Source organism: Grammomys surdaster, unplaced genomic scaffold (genome assembly GCF_004785775.1).
Source record: "Grammomys surdaster isolate TR1022 unplaced genomic scaffold, NIH_TR_1.0 98, whole genome shotgun sequence".
Lineage (NCBI taxonomy): Eukaryota > Metazoa > Chordata > Mammalia > Rodentia > Muridae > Grammomys > Grammomys surdaster.
Genome location: NW_021604577.1, coordinates 1227439 through 1238370, shown reverse-complemented (window position 1 = coordinate 1238370; position 10932 = coordinate 1227439). Strand labels below are relative to the sequence as shown.

The window sequence follows — 10932 nt, the reverse complement described above, 5'->3', positions numbered from 1 at the left end:
TCTCTCTCCTCCCTCTCCTCCTCCTTCTCCCCTTCCTCTTCCTCTTCTTCCTCCTCTTCCTCCTGCTCCCCCTCTTCCTACACCTCCTACTCTTCCTCCTGTTCTCCCTCCTCCCTCTCCTCTTTTCCTCCTCCTCCCCTTTCTCTTCCTTCTCCTCTACCTCCTAATCCCCTTCCTCCTCCTGCTCCCTCCTCCCCTCCTTCCTCCCTCCCTGCCCTCTCTGTATAGACTTATGAAAGTACCCTGGCATCTCCATGTGGAGATCCAAAGGCAACCCATGGGAATCATCTCTCTCACTTATAGAGGCCATCGATCGAACCTAAGAGATCAGGTCTGGGAGGAAGTACCTCCACTCACTGAGCCTTCTTGCCACACCTGCTGCTGCGGCTGCGGCTGCTGTTTGAGATAGCACCCTCCTATATAGTTCATGCTGACCTCCAACTCACAATCCTCCTGCCGCTACCTCCCCAAGTGCTGGGATTACAGGTGTTACCACCACGCCCACTAAGCTGGTCTTGATAATAAAAGAAGCCAGTAGTAAAAGCCCACTCAGAGGAAAAGCCCATCAGATGGTAAAAAGTGCTAGAAATCAGCTGTCTGAAAGCCAGGGGAAGACGCCTCACCAGAAACTAACCCTGCGGGCACACTGATCTGGGTTTTGTAGCCTCCAGAACCCATGAGAAAATAAGTTTCTCTCTAAGCCATTTATCTGTGGTATTCCATTCTGGCAGCTGGGATAAGCTAATACAGGGGCCTAATTAATAACTGTACAACATATTCAAACCTACACATACAGAGAAGGATGTAGACAGAGAGAGACAAAGAGACAGGGAAAGGCATCTCAGTAAACTGGCTAGTCCTTAAAGAATTCCTTTTTAATGCCTTTTTAAAAAGAATTGGTGTGTGTGTGCACGTGTGTGTGTGTGTGTGTGTGTGTGTGTGTGTGTGTGTGTGTTTGCATGCTCGCGTGTGTGAACAGTGGTCAGAGAACACCTAGAGGGAGTTGGCTTTCTCCTTTTACCATGTGGGTTCAAGGGACTGAATCCAGGTTGTCAGGCTCAATAGCAAGCATCTCTAAGCCATCTCACTGGCCCCCAGAATTCTTTCGATAGGCACCAGGCTGGAGAATAGAATGTGCTTGAATTCTTACATTGATTATTTTTATCCAATCTGAACAGTTTTTATATTACAAAGGTGATTTCTCTAGGGCATTAGTATATACAGATCGACAAGCAAGGATTGGGCGTCTACTACACAGAACACTAGAACACAGGGAACAAAGAAAAACGTGTTACCTCCCTGTGCCCCAGCAATGAAAAGGCTCCAGAATTGGCTCCCACTCTCACCAGCATCCCCAACCTCTCTGCACAACAGGCCATGACTTCCAGACGTCCCTAGTCCAACAGAGCCCTAGATCTCTGAGTGTTTGCAAAATGAATAACTATTTCTATTTTATCTAATTTTAAGGTGTTTCACTTCTTTTTTTGTTTGTTTGTTTTGTTTTTTTGTTTTTCGAGACAGGGTTTCTCTGCATAGCCCTGGCTGTCCTGGAACTCACTCTGTAGACCAGGCTGGCCTCAAACTCAGAAATCCACCTGCCTCTGCCTCCCAAGTGCTGGGATTAAAGGCGTGTGTCACCACCGCGATGTTTCACTTCTAAGGGTATGGGGTTTTTTTTCCATTATTCTATTGAAAGATCTATGATAATCAAGTTTAAAAGCTTTATTTGGGATCACAGCCTAAAAGTGAACCCATTGCTCTAATGCCTATGGTGAGGTAGCACCACAACAAGGCAGAGGAAGACGCTTGTCCTGGCAACCAGGAAGCACATCCTTTTTTGAGGGCACACTCCCAGCAACTGCTTCTCACTTGAAATGATGACTCCAAGACGCAGGCTGTGCTCTGGGCCTCCAAACGACAGACTGTGAATCAGCATTTCCGGGTCCCCTTTTCAGCTTTGATTCACTTGTAAGACTAGCTCACATAAATCATCAAAACACTTAACATTGACATTCACCCACGTGTGCTTCTCTGGTTGGTTTTTTTTGTTTGTTTGTTTTGGGTTTGTTTTTTTTTTTGTTTTGTTTTTTTCGAGACAGGGTTTCTCTGTGTAGCCCTGGCTGTCTGTGTAGCCTCGAACTCTCAAACTCAGAAATCCGCCTGCCTCTGCCTCCCAAGTGCTGGGATTAAAGGCCTGTGCCATCACCACCTGGCTTGTGCTTCTCTGTTTACCAACCTAAGTTACACAGAAAGTGACGGGTCCCGTTACGGCTTCTCCCATATGTATGTGTCATTAGGCTTTATTTTTATTCATCGCCCTTCACGATGACCCCTGTCTTCCCTCTCCACTCATTTGTTGTAAAGGATACAGATATACAAGCAGATAGAAAAGACGCACAGGTCAACGTGACGTGGAGGGCAGGGAGACTTCATCCACAGTCATTTATGAGCCAAGCTCAATGGAGCACAGCTTTAACCCCAGCACTCAGGAGGTGGAGGCAGGCAGATCTTACTGTGTTTGAAGCCAGCCTGATCTACATAGAGAGACATAAGTTCCAGGACATCTCGGCTACACAGACAGAGAGACCCTGTCTCAAATTTAAAAAAAAAAAAAAAAGAGCCTCCTGGAGGTGTCCAGCTGTCCAGGACTTCCTGGAACCACTAAGGTTTGTAAGTGAGGCCTCACAACACAGGTATGGTTGATTAACATCTGGTCACTGGCAGCTGGAAAGCTGGTTCTACACTCAAAAGCTCTTAATGCTCCTTCAGAGGATTCCAGCACTCATGTCAGGTAGCTCACAACCCCCTATATCTCCACATCTAGAGGATCCCACTTCTAAGGGTCTGACAGCCTTCCCGGGTTCACATACAAGTGTGACACAGAGACAGATACACAGACAGGTAAGTCCATGGGTACCCACAGACGCACATAGATACACATAAACATAAAATAATAAAAATGAGTGGTTTTTTAAAAAATATTTCTCATTGATCACAACCGCCTTCAGCGCTTCTCCCCTCCTGTATGTTGAAGAAAGAGGCAGAATGCTCCAACCCTCCAAGCATAGGAAACGGTCCCTTACCTCCCCACCCCCAATCCATCCAGCTACTCCCAGTCACCAGCCATCTCATTAGGTTACAAAAACATCCATCACTTAGGAATTAGAGAGATGGCTCTGCAGCTAAGAACAGTGACTGCTCTTCTAGAGGACCCGAGTTCAATTCCTAGCACCCACATGGCAGCTCACAACCATCCATAATCCAGCTCCAGGTGATTTGGCGCCCTCATACAGACAAGCAATACACATTAAAGAAAATAAAATATACATAAAACAAAAGGATAAATCTTTTTTTTTTTTTTAATCCATCACTTGAGTGGTAGCAAGGGCTTTAGGGGCCATGTGCTGGGGCCTGAAGGCACAGACCAAATACGCATTTCTTAAAATATCATAAGATCACAGCAGTCAGTTCTCACAGTGACACAGCAGCTCTGCAGCACAGTATTGTGAACCTCATGTCTTCTAATAAAGAAAAGCAAGGGCCACAGAAATTATACAGTATAGCCCAGGTCACCAGACCTCGGCAGCCTGAATGCAGAGCATTGGGCAACTGCTAAAGTCATTGATGGTTTTCCTACTTTTAATCCAATATCTCTGTTGGTATCCTGGTAATATGGAGGAGCTGATACACACTCCTCAATGACACCCATGAGGAAAACAAAGAAATACACTAGATAGAAGCGTTAAGTCTAGAAACTTCATCAGGAGGGCTTAGAAGAGACTCGTCAATCACTGGACTGCAGATAAAGCAGGAGGATCAAAAGTTCTAGGCCAGTCTGGGCTATACTTGCCCAGAGTGATGAAATAGGCTTGTGATCCCAGCACTGTGTAGGCTGAAGCAGTGCATGTCAACGTTGAGGCTAGCCTGTGCTAAATAGCAAAACTGTCTAGATAGCAAGGAAAAAAAGAGAGAAAACGAAAATAAAAGGAGACTTCCTATCCTGGCCTCTGCAAATTCCCCATCTCCAATAAACTATCATTTTTTTAAAGATTGTATTTATTTTATGCATGTGAGTACACTGTAGCTGTCTTTAGACACACCAGAAAAGGACATCTCATTCTATTACAGATGGTTGTGAGCCACCATGTGGTTGCTGGGAATTGAACTCAGCACCTCAGGAAGAATAGTCAGTGTTCTTAACCACTGAGCCATCTCTCCAGCCCCTGTCATTCTTCTTTTTAATTAATGTTTTACATTAGCTGATTCTTAACTCTTTAAGAACTCTCTCATTCATGAAGTAGGTTATAATTATCAAATCTGTGACATAAAAAAAAATATTTTTCTGACTTTAACCCGTAAAAATATGTCTTTTTTAACCATCGAATTAAAGTATCTTTTTTCTCTAATACTTATAAACAAGAATGCTTCTCTCTCTCTCTCTCTCTCTCTCTCTCTCTCTCTCTCTCTCCCTCCCTCATACCCTCTCTCTTCTCCCTCCCCCCTCTACCTCTTATTCAAGGGCTTAGCTTCTCGCTGTAACTGCACACAAAGCTTTTGACTGTGTGATCACTCTGCCATCTAGCTTCCTAAGCTCATATAGTTTTTCCTGAGATTCTCCTGGGCCATGTTAGGACTAAGCATTACTTTGGTTTAAAGTATATTGTTTCGGAGCCCCTAACAAATGTCCAATCATGCTGGAGAGAAATCACAATAACAGGATGCATCCTGTCTCTTCCACAACAACAAACAGACCTTATTTGAAAGATCAATCTGTACTGTTGTTAGTTGCGATTTCTTCTTGTTAAATAAAGGTCAGTTGAACAGCACACCTTTTCCCCCAAGAATCTAGGATGCAGATTTGAGATTTAAACTTCATAGGTTAATGTAAAAGACTAACAGACCAAATGGAGTATCCACCCTTTTGCTGTTTGATGAATCTTGTACATTTACTTGAAAGGGCAAAGTTTTTCCTAGTGGTCTGTGTCTGATGGGTCAACTTTGCTACTCTTTTTTTTTTTTTGGTTTTTCGAGACAGGGTTTCTCTGTGTAGCCCTGGCTGTCCTGGAACTTACTCTGTAGACCAGGCTGGCCTCGAACACAGAAATCTGCCTGCCTCTGCCTCCCAAGTGCTGGGATTAAAGGCGTGCACCACCACCGCCCAGCTAACCTTGCTACTCTTTTTTTTTTCTTGCCTCGAGTTTATTTGTAAAAACAGCATAGGACACTGGTCATCTGCAAATAGTGTGTGGGTAGGTGTGTCACAGCAGTCCATCTGTCTTCACGTTGGCAGGAGCCTTTTCTATGGGGCCTTCACAGGGGCCTGGGCACCTTTGGGAGCCTGGGCTGGAGCTTTGGCCTTGGCCTTAGCTGGAGCTTTGGCCCCTGCCTTGGTTTGAACCTTGGGCTTTGGTTGGCAGAGCCTACAACCCTTGGCCATGTAGCTTCGAATCTGCTTCCCAAGCTTGGGGTGAGCAATGAAAGCCAGGTGGCTGAGTTTGCGGCTGGGGCCCTTTGGCATCTTGGGCTTGATGGCCTGAGGCTTCACAAGGGCCTTGACAGCTTCTGCGCCTGCACTCACTGCCTTTGAATTGTTGGCCTGCATCTTCTTCAGGCCTTTCTTGTTGTGCTTCTTGGCAAAGTGCATGTTCCTCAAGAACTTGGGGTCAATCCCCTTAAGAGACTCGTATCTTTGTGACCGGGGTTTCTTGATGCCATTTCTGTGCCATTTGCTGGACTGGTTGTGTGTGGTGTGGTTCTTAGACTTGGCCATGTCTGCACGGTAACCCGCGGCTTCCGCAGCACCTGGGACCAGAAGAGAAAGAGAGCTAACCTTGCTACTCTTAAGTCACCAGGCATAGCAATTATAGTAGAAATTGTATTGTTTCTAGACAGTGGTAGCATACCCCCATGAAAAGCAGGGGAACTTTCTATTTTGGCCTGAAGCTGTGTTTGAGATCATCCTATAGCACCATCCTTGAGTCACCAATATTAGGAATTAAATGTCTTCCTCAGACTTAAGAACCCTGTTGCCAGTGGAATGCGAACAAGCTGAGTACCCAACGGCAGCGTGGCTGTTCTCATCCAGAGTGGGAGCCAGATCTCATCCTGAGAAATGCTCCTTTGTTACAAAAGGATTTGTGCATTGTTGTTCCGGAGGTCTCAGTGTTCTGCTATGTTCCTCTGCAGTTCCCCAACACGCACACACGCCCACATACATGCATACACACACACACATGCACATATGCTCACACACACACTACACATACAGCTCTTTCAGAAGAAGCATCTAATTTGAAAATGTTCCTAATTGAACTAATACTTTTCTAATACTTTTCATTCCATCATCAGCTCTCAATGATTAATTTTAAGAGAAGAAGTAATTATAAAATGATCATATATAAAACTTATGAAAGAGGAAGACGCCCAGAGACCCATCCAGCATTGCCTGCCCACAGTGAGAGTCACTACAGTATGCAAGTTTGGGGTGGAGAGACAGGAGAGAAAGAGAAGAGGACCAGTTTGAGCGCTATGAGGAGAGGCAGAACTGGGGGATTGGGGAATGGAGAAGAACAGCCTAATGTAAGTAGCCTGCCCTGCCACCTGAGGTCATGGTGAGGTCCCAGTCTATACGTTACCACTGAGGACCATGTCAGGGTCTGTGGCCATGCAGCCACAAGCATCTGTGTCGATGTCCGTTGCTCATATTACTACCAAAGGCCTTGTGGGCATCCCTGGTCTAGGCTGCTGCCTAGCTAGTCCCACCCCTTACCGGCTTCGGCACTCTGGAGAGTGAGCCCTGCACCTTGCCTGGGCAGCATCCTGTGGCAGGGGCAAGGGTGAGTTGGCCCCAGGAGCTTGAGTGAGGGAGAGCTGACCCCACCCACCACTCATCTGTCATGCAGTGGCATGGGCTAGGGAGAAATGCCTTCCATCCCCCCTCGCCCCTCCACACCTGCGGCTTTCGAGAGGGCTGGCCGAAGATCATGAGAGCAGGAGATCCGGCCCTACCCTTTGCCAGCTGCAACACTGGGTGAGCTAGAGAGGGTAGTTCTGGGGAGCTTGCCCTGTTGGTGTGGGTGCAGGAGAGCAGGTGCGCTGACCAATTCAGCTACCACCCAGGCCCAGATCTAGGGCTTTGAGTTAGTCCGCCTCAACATCTACCCTGTCTAAAAACTGTTGTAGCAGTCATGAAGACACAAAGCTGCAGGATCTCTGTGACACGGGGCAACAACAGGATATCTCAGAGTAGTCCCAGTGAGGATCCCGTAGCAGATGATGATGTAGCAGAAGCCAGAAGCTTTGAACCCAGACCAAGGACTCATTGCAATGAAGATTTGCAAGTAAAGATGTGTGTACACTCTGGAGCACACTGTGATACACGACGGCTTCCACATGAAGATTTTGTTTGTTTGTTTGTTTTAAATTTTTGTTTTCTTTTGGTAGGGGAGGTTGCAAGGCCAGAGGATAGATATGAAGGGATGGTGAGGTGAGTAGGATCAGAATTCATAAAGAACCAATAAAAAGTTTTAAAAAAAAACTTATGAAAGACTCAGATTAGGTCAAAAGACATGACTGAGTGTTTCTGAAGAAAAATCCATATTGTTTATAGCACTGGCCACTGGACGATCTGCTTCTGCTGGGTTTTATTTTCCTTGAGCTTTTTATCCTTCTGTAAATAACTGATGGCAAGAAAAAATTCCTGTGTACAGGATATGCAAGTAGATTCCAATAACAATAGAGATCATTCTATTTCCCCATATGCAGCGTTAAAGAAAAATATTCAGTGATGTTTATTGAAAGCATAGTAAGGTAGATTTTATTCAGAATCTCTGAGATAAATACTACAACTCTGGAATGGGGTTGTGCATGGAGAAGTGCGACTGGATTCAACCTCTCACTACAGTACACATGAGCATTTATAGCCAAGGAACATGTAGTGGTAAGGGATGGGAAATTAACCAAGGAGGACTTCAAGGGCTAAGTGGATTCTGGGTAGACCAGTAAGAGAATTCATGCTGAATACAGGCAGAGTGATCAGTTACCAACTGGGAAAAAGAAAGAGATGAGGTTTGGTTTCACTTGGGTTTAATTATTACCAGAGCTATGAATGATGGTTCATTTGCCTTTCCGGGCTTTGATTGTCCATAGATAGAACTCCAGCTCCTTGCCTTCTAGCACTCAGCCATCTGTTCTGCCACACTGGCCTGGGCTTGAGGCATTGCAGGCTAGAAACTTACCCTGCTGGAACTGCTCCTCCAGAAGACTGCTGATTTTGGCATTCTTTTTCCTGTCATTGTATTATCTTTTGAATTTTCTTTGATCCTTGTTTAAAATCTCTTCCTCCTCAGGAGTCGCCTTGGCCCCCTTCTTGCGGCCCAGGAACAGCAAATAGTGGGACTCGTACCACTTGCTGGTATGGTGTGCTGTCAATAAACACAATGCAGTTCTTCCCCAGGGTCTCGGTGCGGACAAGCTCATTGTTGAATGAATTGTAGACAGCATCAGTGATCCTTGTTTTTCGAGTACAACACTCAGTGCCCCAGAAAAAGTTTCCAACATGCAGTCTCGGGGCAAGGTACTTTTTATTGCCTCCTCAATCTCGGACTGTGAATGAGTATGTACCGAGGGCCAATCTTAGTGTTGGCAGCAGGCTGTCCCAGCTCATATTTCTGCTTCTTGTGGTAGGGCTTTCTCTTGCCACCACTCGGTGGCAGTTGTGCCAGTTGTCCCGAGAGATGTCCATCGCTCGGCTCAGCACTGGTTGGAAAGAGGAAGTGCGAAGCTTCACCGTCCGGCTTCTAAAACTGAGATCAAGGATTAAGTGACCAAATAGGAACTGGAGAGATGGCTCAGTGGTTGAGAGAACTCAGAGATCCACCTGCCTTGCCTCCCGAGTTCGAGGTTTAAAAGCATGGACCACTACCGCCCAGCAATACAATTTTCAAAATGATCAAGTATACATACTTCAGCCAGGCAGTGGTGGCACACACCTTTAATCCCAGCCAACCTGGTCTACAGAGTGAGTTCCAGGACAGCCAGGGCCACAAAGAGAAACCCTGTCTCGAAAAAACAAAAAACAAAAAAAAACAAAAACAAAAAAAAAAACCAAAAAAACAAATATATATATTTCACAAAGACATGAAGTAAATTCATGCCAAAGACTGAGAACAAACGTAGGTAAAATACATCCTCATAGCCTTGGAGTAAGCAAAGAGTTCATAAACAAAATACAAAGCCAAAACATACCTACAGAAGAAAAACACTATATTGGACTCCTTAGAAACCAATAAACATTTTCAATTATCATTAATAAGAGTAAATAAATACTAATATTAAGAGCCAATGAGATGGTTAAGCAGATAAAGGCACCTGATGACCTGAATAGGCTTCACTGGGACCCACATGGTAGAAGGAAAGAACCAGTTCCCATAGAAGAAGCACACTGTGGCAATGTGCACCCATATACACACACACACACACACACACACACACTAAAGTGATAGATATAAAAACCTTGAGATAGTGGCAAACCACAGTCTAAGAGAAAATATTCATATTCAATACATGTATATATGATAAGAATATACACAGAGAGACACACACAAATAAATAGATGTAACAAAATAAAAATAACAATTTTTAAAGAATTTTATCTCGGGGTTAGCTGTGTAGCTTGGTGGTAGTGCACTTGCCTAGCACACACAAGGTTTCAGTGTTTGATCCCAAACTCTACAAAACAAGAAAAGAAAAAAGAATTTTGACAGGTAATAATAGCTTCCCCCCACCCCTGCCCTTTATATGAATTTATCTCCCTTGAAGGAATACCCTTGAATATCTATCTGCTGGTGTGTATATTGTAAAAGATCCTAGGTGATGTCTGGATTACAATTAGTTTTACTTTAGAGAAATCCGTTGTCCCTTACTGCTCTGGGGAATTATAGCCTGTTCTGCTCATCTATGGGCACGAAACAAAATTTGCCTTGTACTGTGAGATCAAGGACTCCCCTGGCTTGGACATGTAGCAGCTTATGACATTCTAGGCAATACCCAGTATCTGCCTGGTGACAGGTCAGTGACTAACCGGCATTGACAAAGCTTTAAACCCTAATCTCTCATTTACATGCGTTTAAACGCTTTCAACAGCTCCCATAAATAATGTTTGCCCACTACAATTTATTGACTGCTGGCTTTGTTCACTTTAACCTTCCTCAGTGCGCTACCCTGAGATTCAGTTCATCCCTTCCATGTTTACAAGCAGCCAAAGAAATGCTAAGGCCCTGTATTGACAGGCCTAATACTCCTGAATCCCGAGCTCAAAACTTGAAGGCCGACTAGAGCAAAGCAAACAGCAGCGGAAGTAGGGCAGATAATGAGCGGAAACAGCAGGCTTGGGGGCTGCGCAAGAAACTTACTCCACAACGTGTCAAGACGATGCTCCCAGGAGCACATGCATCTTGAAGCCCTACACACCCTTCAGGATTCTGAAGCCATAGTGACTGCATTCAGGGTGACCACTGCTCGGCAGAATGGGCAAACCCAGATTCTTGCTCCCAGTGTTCCTGGCCTCCCCTCAAGTGTTCAGATGCCTAGAAGGCGACTCTCATCTGGGGTCTGCAGATGTCAAGGTTCTGAACCATCAAAAACCACCCACACTAGACATTCACTTATGAATTCATTTGGTACTTCTTACACCTCATTAAAGTGGCATCACCGTGCCTGTTTTATAAGTGAGTTTACTGTCTCCTAGAATCAGACTTCACTGACACACCCCAAACTTGTGTTCATTGTGTGATATATATATGTGTGTGTGTGTGTGTGTATGTATATATATATGTGTGTGTGTGTGTATGTATATGTGTATATATGTATATATATGTATATATACATATATATATATATATATATATATATATATATATATATATACTTTCT

The 10932-nt window shown here is 44.7% G+C and overlaps 1 pseudogene; it reads right to left on the bottom strand.

The window, feature by feature from the left end:
• Positions 1-8115: 8115 nt before the first annotated feature.
• LOC114632913 lies at positions 8116-8743 on the bottom strand (annotated as a pseudogene).
• Between the last annotated feature and the right edge of the window lie 2189 nt (positions 8744-10932).